This window comes from Nesoenas mayeri (assembly GCF_963082525.1).
Source record: "Nesoenas mayeri genome assembly, chromosome: 3".
NCBI classification, from domain to species: domain Eukaryota; kingdom Metazoa; phylum Chordata; class Aves; order Columbiformes; family Columbidae; genus Nesoenas; species Nesoenas mayeri.
This window is the reverse complement of record NC_137544.1, coordinates 105,880,515-105,893,123: the sequence shown is the minus strand read 5'-3', so window position 1 is coordinate 105,893,123 and position 12,609 is coordinate 105,880,515. Positions and strand designations below refer to the sequence as shown.

At 35.6% G+C, this 12,609-nt stretch overlaps 1 protein-coding gene across 21 annotated transcripts in view; it reads left to right on the top strand.

Annotated features, from left to right (window-relative positions):
* Nucleotides 1–12,609, top strand: part of NRXN1 (neurexin 1) — a gene marked incomplete at both ends in the record, with an annotated part of 724,694 nt that overhangs the window by 49,581 nt on the left and 662,504 nt on the right. The gene's annotated exons all lie outside the window — the stretch shown is intronic.

The window sequence follows — 12,609 nt, the reverse complement described above, 5'->3', positions numbered from 1 at the left end:
CACCAGTATAATCATAGACCAGAGCGCTTTTCAATGGTCATTGTGCCCATTTTTTAAGTTACTCAAAAACCTCTCAGCATTTCTTTCATGATGCTAAAGATTCTGTGGAAATTATTGCCTTCTACTTTTTTTTTTTTTTAATGTTGTTGAACAAAACCCCAAAACAATAAAGAGACCGATGTAAAGAAAGCAATCTTAAAGTTTGCCTTTAAAATTCTAGAAGTGGCTTGCACCATCAAAATTATTAATTAATTAGATAAGGGGGAAAAAAATAGCAATTAACACAGGGCAAGAAAACAGAAAATGCTACATTTTACAATTTATTTTGATTATGTGACAGTTTTGTGTCTGTCCACATCCTATAAAATTAACAATCTATAATATCACTCAAATAAGTAACTCAAATTAACTTACATTTCATGTTAACATAAATCAGTTAGAAATTTAGTGAGAAAATATTTGCAACTACAGGTTGTTGGGTTTTTTTTAATTATTATTTTATCATAGGAAAACAATCTTACCTTTTTTTGTCTTGGTTTCTTTGTTTGTAAAGTGGGCCAGATATGTGAATGGATTGCTGCTGATTATTGCTTCTGAAAGATATTTAAATGCCCAACCCATAATTCTAAACAAGAATTGTTTTTGTACATGGAAAATGTTAAAGACCTTGATGTTATGGAAAAGACAATAAAGCAACTACGCTCGTAAAAATTACAAAGATTCTCAGCAACATGTTTGCTGCAAACATTTGAAACTCCAGCTTTGGCCTGATGGGAAAAGGAAATTGTCCTTTGTACTTTGTGTAAAGGGTTGCTATTTTTGTTTTGTAGAAGCTGTTTCTCAAGCTAAGAGTCCAGGAACCTTATTTATTTCCCTCCCATTTTTGTTCAGAAACCATAAGTATGTTGAGAAGAGCAGGCTAAAAACTTTTGCTAAGACTTCTCAGATGTTTGCAAAACAAAATTAACCTTTGACATTTTACTTAGACTAAAAAATGAAAGACTCTTAATCTTAGTTGTTTAGAGTGCAGATGGTTGAAAAATTGTATTAATAACAAAACAAGTATCTTGCTGTTCATACTGCTTCGACTGTGGATTTCACAAATAAAAGCCAGGGAATTCAAACAGAGTAAGAAACAAAATGTGACTTGAAATATTTGATAATCCATGGCTGAGTACACAGAGTGGTTTTAGAAGAACATGAAATTTAATATACCAGCTCGAGCCATAAACCCCATTGTCTATCTAATTGAAGAGCCTATTGTGTCTAAGTTTAGCATTGAAGAAAAAATACTCCAATAAAGTGAGTAGGTTACTGTTAAACAATGTAGATGGTGGTGAAAAAATTCCCCTGTCCTCCCCTCAGCTCATCCCTGGAACACAATACCAGATTTTTTTTCCTTATATCTGCTTGTAAAAATACTAATAAATTTGTAATAAAGCTGAAATTACTCTAGTTATTCTACTTCCTCCAATGATTACAGTTTCTCTGCATGAACATCAGTGGAAACACTGTTAGAATGGAACGTATCAAACTTTTTTTCACTTATATGGGTATGAAAGATAAATGAGTAGTTCGGTCACATCTCAAATTTTAATCAAAACACTGTATTTTAGAAGATGTATAGAAATCTGTAGACTAAGTGAAATTCATACTGTAAAACCTATGTATTATTTAGTTATTTAGTGGTTCTGAATCAACCAAAAATTATGGTATAATTACTTTATACAAAAATAATTATTCTTACCACATGCATTAAAGCAAGTATTGTCTTAAGACAGCTCAGCATACTTTTAAATAGCTAAACAATTTGTTTGTTTGTTTGTTTCTCAGATGGTTAAATTGCCTGTGTTACTGACTTTACTAGAGATGTTTCTTGGTACCAATACATGTTGTAAAAACATGGTGTGAACTTTTTGGAATTCTGAATCATGACTCATAGTCTTTCATCTAACACACCTGTTGGCAGTTGACCACAGCCAGCAGCTGCACACTGGTACAGCTACTCGCTCACTTTGCCCCAGCAGGACAAGGGAGAGAATGGGAAAGGCAAGTTTTTATAAAAACACATGGGCCAGGATAAACATAGTTTAATAAATGAAGAGGGGAAGACCCAAGTGATGCAAAGGCAATCACCCTGCAAGCAGACTGATGCCCAGCCAGTCTCCAAGCAACGGCTACATTTGGAGACAAAACATCCCAGTTTATTGCTGAGCATAGCATTATATGTTATGAAGTATCCTTTTGGCCAGTTCAGGCCAGCTGTCCTGACTGTATCCTGACCGTGTTCCTTCCCAGCTTCTTGCCCACTCCCAACGTACTTGCTGGATGGCAGAATTAGGACCAGAGAAAGCCTTGGTGCTTTTCAAACACTGTTCAACTATAGCCAAAGCATTGGTTTAATCACTGTTTTAGTCACAAATTCAAACCACAGCACCATGCGAGTTGTTACAAAGAAAGTTAACTACATCCCAGCCAGACTCAGCACGCAACTACAGACTCTCTTTGGTAGGTCAGGTACATGTGTACTTTTGCAGGTGTTCAATTCATTGCATAGCCTGAAATATATACTTTATCTGCCACAAATTTAAATCTCTTAATGCATGTCAAAATGTTTCTGAAATAAATAGCAAAATATACCATCTCTTTATCGCCACTTCTTTCTTAGCTTCCTTATAATGGGCAAGATTATCCTGCATAGTTATTTTAAGCATTCAGTATGAAAGTACTATATTCTTTATATTTCGGCTTATTCAGGACCTTGTTGTCAATGAAGTGCATGAATGGGCATGGTGTGAAGAACTGCAGCTTCGTACTTAACTGAATACTGGCCAGAAGCAATCTTACCTCTATTAAAGGTTTCCTTTAAAAAGTGTGTAAGTGTGTATGATGTTTTAGAAGGCTGCAAGAGGGGTAACATAGTGCCAGATTTTAAAATTGCAATAAATGAAGAACCAACTCTTGCTTGCTAGCTTAACTTTAGTTCCTGGAACACTTTGGAACAAATATTCAAGCAAATAATTTGTTAGAAGTTGTAGCAGTAGACATGTATTTGTCAGCAACAAATTACATTAAACCAGTTCTTCAACAATTGTTAAGAGATTGTCATGAAGCAGCAGATGTCATGTATTCTTAAACAAATCTTTAGGCACTGTCTAACGTGACATTCTCTTAAGCAAGCTAGGAAATCTTTGTTTAGATTAAGTTTATAAATTACTAGTAAATTGCATGCAAAGTTGGCTGGATGACTGTGCAAGTTGTCAGTAATTCTCTCTAAAAGTGAAAGGACCAGATGACCACAGGCACCACTCCTGGAATCAATTCTTCGCTGCTTTCCATCCTAGATGGTAGAACATGGATGAAGTTTATTAAATCTGCGATAATGTGGAGCTGAGAAAGAGAAACAGTATACTCAAGAACAAACTTTGAATTCAAAATCAGCTTGACAAGTTACAGAAAAGGACCAAAATATATGCTAAAACTCTGGAAACATGTAGAAGGTGCTAGGCGTAGGAAGGAATTATGGACAGCAAAAATATGCTGTCAAAAACCCTGGTGAAATACTGTTTCTTTGGAAAAGAATCTGTGAGTCTGCATGTATCACATTCTGAACAGGGGTCACCAAAGACATAAAGTTGTAAAAAAAATCAAAGAATCTCTTGTAAGTGGAAATAAAGCTTGTAAGACATGGTGAAGTAATTGCCCAGTTCACCTCAGTACCATACTTGCAGCTGAAATTCTGCATCCAATTTTGAGCTTTGCATTTCACCAAAAAGTAAACCTATGAAATAAAGAATGAAAGACTTGGGGTTGTGTACCATACAGGAGAAATGACTAAGAGAGGACCTGATGGCAAAGATCAGGTTTGTAAAGGGCTGGTATAAAAAGGAAAGAAATAATCTGTTCTTTTGTCCATGGTAGATAGGATAAGAAATAATGAGGTTTAATTGCAGCAATTAAGTTTAAACATTAGGAAGAACTTTCTAATGATAAGAGTAGTGAACCAAGGAAACAGATGTGATGGGAGTAGGGGATGGAAAGACATTAGGTAAATATTATGAGGATTGACACAGACATAGTTTACCCTACAGTAAGGCAGAAAAACATGCTGGATGGTTCTGGTTTTTATCATGATTAATTACATCGGTATATCCCTGGAACAGAGTAAAATATCCTGCTAACAGCTGGTGGCTACAGATTTACATCTTCCAATAGAGTGAATGCGAGAGACAAAATGTGCTAGTAGCTGTAACAATTCAGTATCTGATTCTTTGACTTTTAATATAAAATATTTTTGCCTTCAAGTTATAAATAATGATAGATTTGTTTTCTTTTACTTGCTCCCAGTAGTCAGATTGTGGGAAAATTCTTCTTGTTTCTACTTTGGCAAACTGTAGGGGGTGAGAGCTTCAGCAGGAGTTTGTTACTAGAAGGAAGGAAAGGACAAGCCAAAGGATGGTGGCAGTAGAAAAAGTGGAGCTGTGGTGCTGCTTTTCTGTAATGATTAGAAAACAGGAAAAGAATCCAACAACACAAACCATATTTTGGTTTGCTTGGTTTGGACCTTACACTGAAATGAGTAGCCCAAGAAATGAGAGTATGAAGTCTGAAACAACATAAGCCTTTGGTGGAACTTTGTTGCTTCTCCTGTCTCTGCTTTTGAGATCCTATACTGAGATAAAGAAGAAGATGAGGTAGTTTGAGTGAGTTGTTTGTATTTACCTCTTTCCTGAAATGGGTTGATCTTTTGGCACATAATGTTATTGCAATGAATAATATGTGGTGCTTTTGTTGTTCCGGTTGCTTTTTGAAGACCCTGTAGTTTGGACCCAACTGAACTGAATATTTCTCTTCCTTATTTCTCTCCTGAGAAAATTTTTCTGCATATATAACAACATTTCTTCTCTATTACGCTTGATAAGAAGAGATTTTTTAACTTTCCTCTTGGTGGAAAAAAAAGTAAGTCTTCTTTATTTTCTTCTGTTTGCCATTTTGTCCTTCATATTAAATCTACAGTTCTTTCTACAGGAGTTATAAAGCCAAAGGGGAAAAGGGAAAGTCTACAATAAATTAAATCGGCACTTGGGAGGCATTTCTTAAAAATAAGTACATATATCTGGGGTGCAGAAAATTCTGACATTTTTCTTGCCCTCTTATTGATAGTAGCAGAGTTGCTTTTTGTTATAATAAAAATTGCAAAAATAGTGCTCTAAATAGTACTATTGCTAAAATACTAGTCAGAACTGAGGAACACACAGGATTCTTAGAATAAACAAGCATTAAAGACAATAAACTACTTACGTGGGCACTTACCTTAGTTTCCGAGCTGAATAAAATAAGGAGTTCACAAATTCTCATCACATTCAGCACTGTATACTTTTTCCTACTTAACGAAATAGAGTTTTAGAATTAGATTTACCATCTAAAAGATCTCAACAATTTTAACAGACATTATGATCTAAGGAATCAGCATTATACACAATTTAAACAATTCTCATGTTGCAATAAAATGCTATATGGCTCACATAATTCCTAGCTAATCCTTCATAAAAGTTTAGGTCTGGACATCACCTGCTTGTAGACAAAATATTGTATCCCTAAGCCTAGCCAAATCTTTTGTCTTGGATTTTACTCTTCATTTCTCCTGAATAAAATTAAAATTCCACTATTATGTTTTCTTCAGCTCAGTTATGAGTGTAAGAAGTCCTAGATGCACGCATCCACCTGAATTGAATGACCCTCACATCAGTCTTGAGCACCACTTCTGCTTGCATGGAAACATGTACTACCAAATTTTTTGTCTGCTTCATGGAGACATTTGTATGTATAAACCACTGAGGTCCTTCCATGAAAGACACTTGAGAATCACAAAGAGGTTTTATTGCTTAACAAAGTGTGCATACTTAATCATTGAACTAAAATTTCTGCCTGCAAAGATATGAACTCAGCGCTCAGAGCCTGAGTATACAGAATCAGCTAAAAAGGGAGAGACATTTTGAGCGAGCAAAAATTAAAAAAAAAAAAAAAGTAAGTGTAAGCAGAATGAGCAAAAATCAAGCCTAGGGAGAATCCACTTAAGGGTTTATTTGCCACAAAAGATAGTAGTAAGTTGACCTGTAAAAGTATAGATTTAAAACAAGATTAAATGCTTTAACACTGCATTATTTATGAACTATTATTATTCTGTGAACTCCACATTGGAGTCATGGTATATCTGTAGCTACCTGTAGAGATCAAGACTCATTTTTTCTCCTGATATTTATTTACTGATAGACTTGTGAACTGTCATTTCCATCTTTTTCATAACATCACAGCTATGTGATTTTTTTTTGTGAGGAGTGGTGCTCATGTCTGAGTGGTTGAAAATGCTTTCTCAGAATCTGATTTTTCAAGGTACTGTGTAACTCCTGCATGTTTTTTTGAGGGTTGTATGGGGATTTTTCATATATATGAAGTGTGACTATGAGTGTGCTAGAGTTCCAGAGTCCACTGAAGTATATTTTACATCACTGTAAAGAAATGTAGCAGCCTTCAAAATCTCGTCAATCCTCTGTGTAGCACAGTCAATGTAATTGCATATTATATGTAAGTTCATATTCATATTATCTCTTCTAGAGAGGGTCCTGATCAACAAGGTAACGTGTCCTGTTTTACCATATAGTTAATCCGTTTCGGTTTTTCAGTTTCTTTACGAATATTTTTCCTCCCCTTCACATTAGCTGTGTAATGATTTATTCACACACTAGTGACAGGATTTGTTAATACTGCCCTGGAAATCAAATTTGGGCATATGGGTTTGCAAATTTCTTAGTTAAAAGATGTGCACTTGCCTAAGCTACTCCTCTTTTATCAGTCTTGATTCACATGAACAACATCACTCTTAAGTCAGTGAAAGACACTGGTAAAGGCTGAGGTCAATAATATACACTTGTTACTATGCTTTCCATGACAGAGCAGGCTGCCAGAAAATATATTGCCTTGGAATAATTTTGTTTTGTCAGTAAGACTCTCTATAAGTTCATAATGTGTTTTCCAAACCAGCCAAGTGCTTTCTGAACAATCGCATATCAGGTGCTATTTCACACTGATGAATAGGTGCCATTTTTTATCCCTGTGTATCAAGCTCAACTAGTCTAACCCTGACTGGTAAACCGACCTCCAGCTTTCTCTTACAGCTATCAGTAATTCTCCATGCATTGTACTAGAAGCCCAGAGACTTCAAATTGTACAGATAATGGCAATCATGTTCATAGTTTGCACTGAATATAGAGTCTTCTTTGAAGAGCAAAAAAAGGCAGCTGTCCATTTCTTTCCTACCTGGGGCTGAAATTACAACTGATTTTTTAAGAGGAGGTCTTAAACTGCGCCCCGCCCCACCAGCCCGAAAATGCACTTGGTATAGTTTCTTTCAGTTGACCATGAGGTACACACAAAGAGATATACAGAAGCATACCTGAAACAACAGTACTGTTTTCTTGAAATGGCCATAGTAAACATATTTGTTAAAGAAAAATCAATACAGAAAGAAAAATGAATCCCTGCTCCTGAGGAAAAAAAAGAAGTGTCCCAGATGCTTTATAATTGTTCAGAAAATATTTGTGCGAGGAGTGACTCCTGGAAAACCTCCCAAGTTCAGGGAGACCCATGGCATTGTGTTGAGTAACTTACACTAATTCTTATGCACTCAGTTTTCCCAAAAGAAATTGCTATTCTTTTTCTTCTTCCCACCCCCCCCTTTTTTTTTTCATGTTTTTTCTTTTTTTCCCTTTGCTATTTTTTTTCTTCTTCCTCTTTTTCTTCTTCTTTTTCTTTTTCTTTTTCTTTTTCTTTTTCTTTTTCTTCTTTTTCTTCTTTCTCTTTCATTTGCATCTAGTCCTTATATTTGCTAAGAAAACTACCAATTTCCAGGAGGGAATATCCAATTTACATAAGAGAGTGGGATCACTTTTATATGAAATGATACCAAAATGTGTTTCACTGTGGCACAAAGGTGACTAAGCTCTCTGTGCAAAATTTACCCTTTGTGGCACAATCCTGTAATCCAGCTGCAAAATTCCTGTTGATCTGAAATTTCCAGTGGGACTTTTATCTCCTTTCAGAGCAGCATAGCTGCCATTAGTGTTATAATGCAGCTTCGATTTGATGAAATTCTGAGAAGAATTCCAATTTAAAGTGTGTTTCTGAGGGTTTCACCCTGAGATTTGAACTTGTGTTATTCAGACTTACACCAGTCTACATATATTTGACGTAGCTCTCTTGTCTCATTGGAGATTTACATAACCGTATCTTCCATCAGAATCTGCACTTTCCCATTGCATACTCACTCAAATCAATTTAGATGAAAATTTTATTTGACCTATTTTGATAACATAATTTATCATAAATAACAATATTTATTCACAAATCATATCTAAATATGTGTGTATGTAGGCATTCACAAAAAAAAAAATTACTACTGTAATAGTATCAACATTTTCTGTGTTGATTTTATTTCACCTTATAAAATACTGGTTTAGAAAAGCAGCCTTGACCTAATGTATAAAATGCAGCTTGGTGAAGCAACAGCTGTACACTAGAGATGGCACTAAGCTCATTTTAACTACAACATAAACTCAGATCTTGAAAGCATTGTGGTAACTTCTATTACACTAAAAGCTATTGATTAGAAATGCTTCCCTGGCAGAAAGAGAGGACTCGTAAACTCATTGCATTCCGGTGATTCACCATGAGATCTCAATGGGAGTTGCAGGTGCCAAGTAGCAGCACAGCAGATAATAAAAATCAAGCAGCAACCTAGATCTTATTAAGGCCGTATAAATTAATGAAAAGTTTTATATCCATCTGAATGTGTTCTAAAGAAGATCCTATTGTCTGTCATAAGAACTATTCCTGCCCAGTTTTTCTGTTCCACTTATTTTTTACTAGAAATTTACTTGGTTTGATGTATTTAAATTTTACACCTCTTCAGACTACTTGTTACCGAACACAGAAAAAGCATGTAATATAGAACATAACATGAAGGATATGTCCTTTTTATGTAATTTGATTGTGGTATTTGTTAGGATACATGTTTTACATGTCTTTTAAATACATGCAGATATCATTGATAGAGGATGTAAGAGAGTAATAACAGCAAAGTTGTTTAAAGATTATGCCAATGCCCTAACCAGAAGTTGGTGTATTTTAAAAATTTGGCCCACTATAGAAGATGGTGATAGCTTACTAATAATGCAGACTGGATAAAAAATGATAGTTGTCAATATTGAATGTTAAGAGGTACATTCAAAGAGATGAAAGTAAAACATTTGTGACCTTGATATTCTAAACTACTTTGGAGACAAATGGCTTTTTGTGGAGAGTTGTTTTGTTTTAATGGAAGTAAAATGAGGTGACTGATCTACGTGCATTACAAGCATGTTTTGGGAAATGTGCTTTGATTTTTTTTTTTCTTTTCTAAGTAGCAAATGATTTATGAGCATTAGATGTTCTTTGTAAGAGATACTTTTGGAGTCAGCATACATTTTGTAAAGCAAGAAGGCATTTGCTATAAGCTGTAAAAAACAGAATGAAAAAATGGCTCAAGCACTTTTTAACTTGCTATGTAAAGAGGCTTTGCAAATGAAAATAATATTTGTTACCTTGTTAGTGGTTTTGTACAGTTCTCATAATTTTGTTTAGAAACAAACTGTAATTACAGAACAGCCATTATTTGAAATATTTTCTTTAAACAAAGAATGTTCAACAAATTCAAAATCCTATTCATTGATATTGCTTTTTCAAGTTCATAAACATCTTCATGTGCATTAGTCTGTGTTTTGTTGAACTGTAAAGAGACTTTTCCTGAAGTTCAGTGTTTTCTATTTCTGTCCCGTGGCACAATGTGATGTTTTGGAGGAGTTTTCTGTTAGTAAATTTTTTTTTGCCTATGCATGAAAATTGCTTCTGTTTTGGTTTACATATATATATTAATAGTTGGACCATAGCACATCATTTATTGTTCACTATGTTGGCTGTATTCATTACATTTATACACACTTTGCATTGCATAAGGTGATATTATTAAATGAATGAATGTGCATGTGCTTATGTAGTCTATGTGTTCAGTATATACTGATAACAATGCCACCTCATTCAAATGTCAGTTTCTCTCTACATAAATTGTTAGTTGCCCAGGTTATATCTTTATCCTGAAAATGTGATTTAAAAAAAATACGCAAAGAATGTTTGTGGTTGGTTTGGGAGTTTTGTTAACATGATTAAGTGCATAGATTATATGATGCACAAGCCTTGTTTTCATGATTATAATTTTGTGAATTGCCTAATGGCATAAATACTCTGCTGGGAAGAAGTTTTAATTATGGTTTAGGTGTAGGAGTTTTTCACTTTGGGAACCTCAGAATTACTCCTCCTCTTCATGAATGAAAAAAACTAGGAAGCAGGTGATTTGTATGCTCATCTTAATAATGGGCCAACAGTCAAACAAGATTTTTGTTATTCAGTGGGATTTACCTTACAGAGAAGAATTTCCCCTGCAGGACAGTTTGCTTAGTCCACTTATTATTAACATTTTGTTTTAATAATGTAAGAAAACCAATTTATATCATGCTTAAGATGTAACCTCAAAAGAATGCTAAGTACATTCAGAACACATTTTAATGGATATATATTTTCATATTACTCAACCAATAGTATTTATGTCTCTTCAGATATTTTTTCTATAGCTCTACATTTAGATGTTCTCATTAATTTCCTTCAAAACTACTATTTGACTGAGTCCCTACTGTTCCCTTTATATGTACAACAGGGTAATACACAACAGAAAATTTTTTGTGAGGAATTACTATAATTGATGCTGATAAAGTTTTAGCTCAGAAAGACTTCTTCACTAAACAATCCCATGTTGATCTATCTTGATGCCAACATCTTTGTCATTCTAATCAATTTGCCAGCTGTAGAAGAGCTGACAATATAAAACATGCTTTACCACATTTTCATTGGCAACATGCTAGTGTGCTGGTGTATTATGTTAATGAATTACATCACAGCATAACTATAAAAAAATAATCTCCACATGGCCTTTTCTGAATGTAATATAGGTTTAGAAAAAAAAACATAAAATGAGTAAAGGTTAGCATCCGAATATATATCCAAGTAATTTATTCCAGAAAGGAGCTAAGGTAATAAAAAGACTCCATGGACTGTGAAAGGTAATATTATAGTGGGTGCCTGCTATAGTCCACCTGACCAAAAAGAACAAGTGGATGAGGCTTTCTATGGACAGATAGGAGGAGCTTCACATTACAGGCCCTGGTCCTTCAGCCACCCTGATGTCTGGTGAAAAGGCAACATAGCAGAATATAAGCAACTCAGGAGGCTTCTGGAGTGTGTTGATGATAACTTCCTCCTCTAAATGACAGCAGAACTAATGAGGAAATGTACTCTATTGGACCTCATACCCCAACAAGGAGGGGCTCATTTGGGATGTGAAGATCAAGGCAGCGTTGTCTGCAGTAACCATGGTGGATTTGAGGATCCTGAGCTCATGGAAGAGGGTGAAAAGCAAGCTCACAACACTTGCCTTCAGGAGAGCTGGCTTTGGCCTTTTCAAGGATCTGTTCAGAAGAGTCCCATGGCATAAGAACCTGGAGAGAAGAGGGTCCAAGAAAGCCAGTTAATATTTATGGATCACCTCCATTTTCATATGCCTTCAAATGCCAGGAGGCCTGTATGGATGAACAAAGAGCTGCTACTCAAACCCGAACACAAAAAGGCAGCAAACAAAGTGTGGAACCAAGGACAGATAGCCTGAGAGGAATACAGAAACATTGTCTGAGCATCCAGGAATGAAGTTAGGAAAGCCAAAGCCCAAACTAAATTTAATCACTCCAGGGATGCCAAAGACAACAAGAAGAGCTACTATTAAGTACATTACTGATGAAAGAAAGACCAGTTAAAATGTAGACCCATTGTCAACAAGATGGGGGATCTGGTGGCACAGGATATAGAAAAGGATGAAGTACTGAATGCCTTCTTTGCCTCAGCCTTTGCTAGCAAGAGCAACCTTCAGGAATCCCAGAAACAAAGGGGAAAAGCTGGAGAAAGAAAGATGTACTATTGCTGGAAGATTATGAGGTCAGGGAATACTAAAGCGAACTGGGCATACATGAGGCCATGGTGTCTGATAGGATGCACCCACAAATACTGAGGGAGCTGTCAGATGTCATTGTGAGTCCACTCTCGATAATCTTCAATCAATCGTGACAACTGGGAGAAGTATCCAAAGACTGGAAGAATGCAGGTAACACTCCCTATCTTCAAGAAGGGCAAGAAGGATGACCAGGGAACTACAGACTGACCAGACCCACTGCAAACCCTGGGAACACAATGGAGCAGCTAATCCTGGAAACCATTTCCAGGCACATTAAGGATGAGTAAATCATCAGGAATCAGCATGACTTCACCAAGAGTAAGTCATGCTTGACCAACTTCATAAACTTCTATGATGAGCTGACTGATATGGTAGATGAGAGCAGAGCACTGAACCTTATCTGCCTGCACTTCAGTAAGGTCTTTGATGCTGTCTCCCATAAGATCCTCATAGAGCAGATG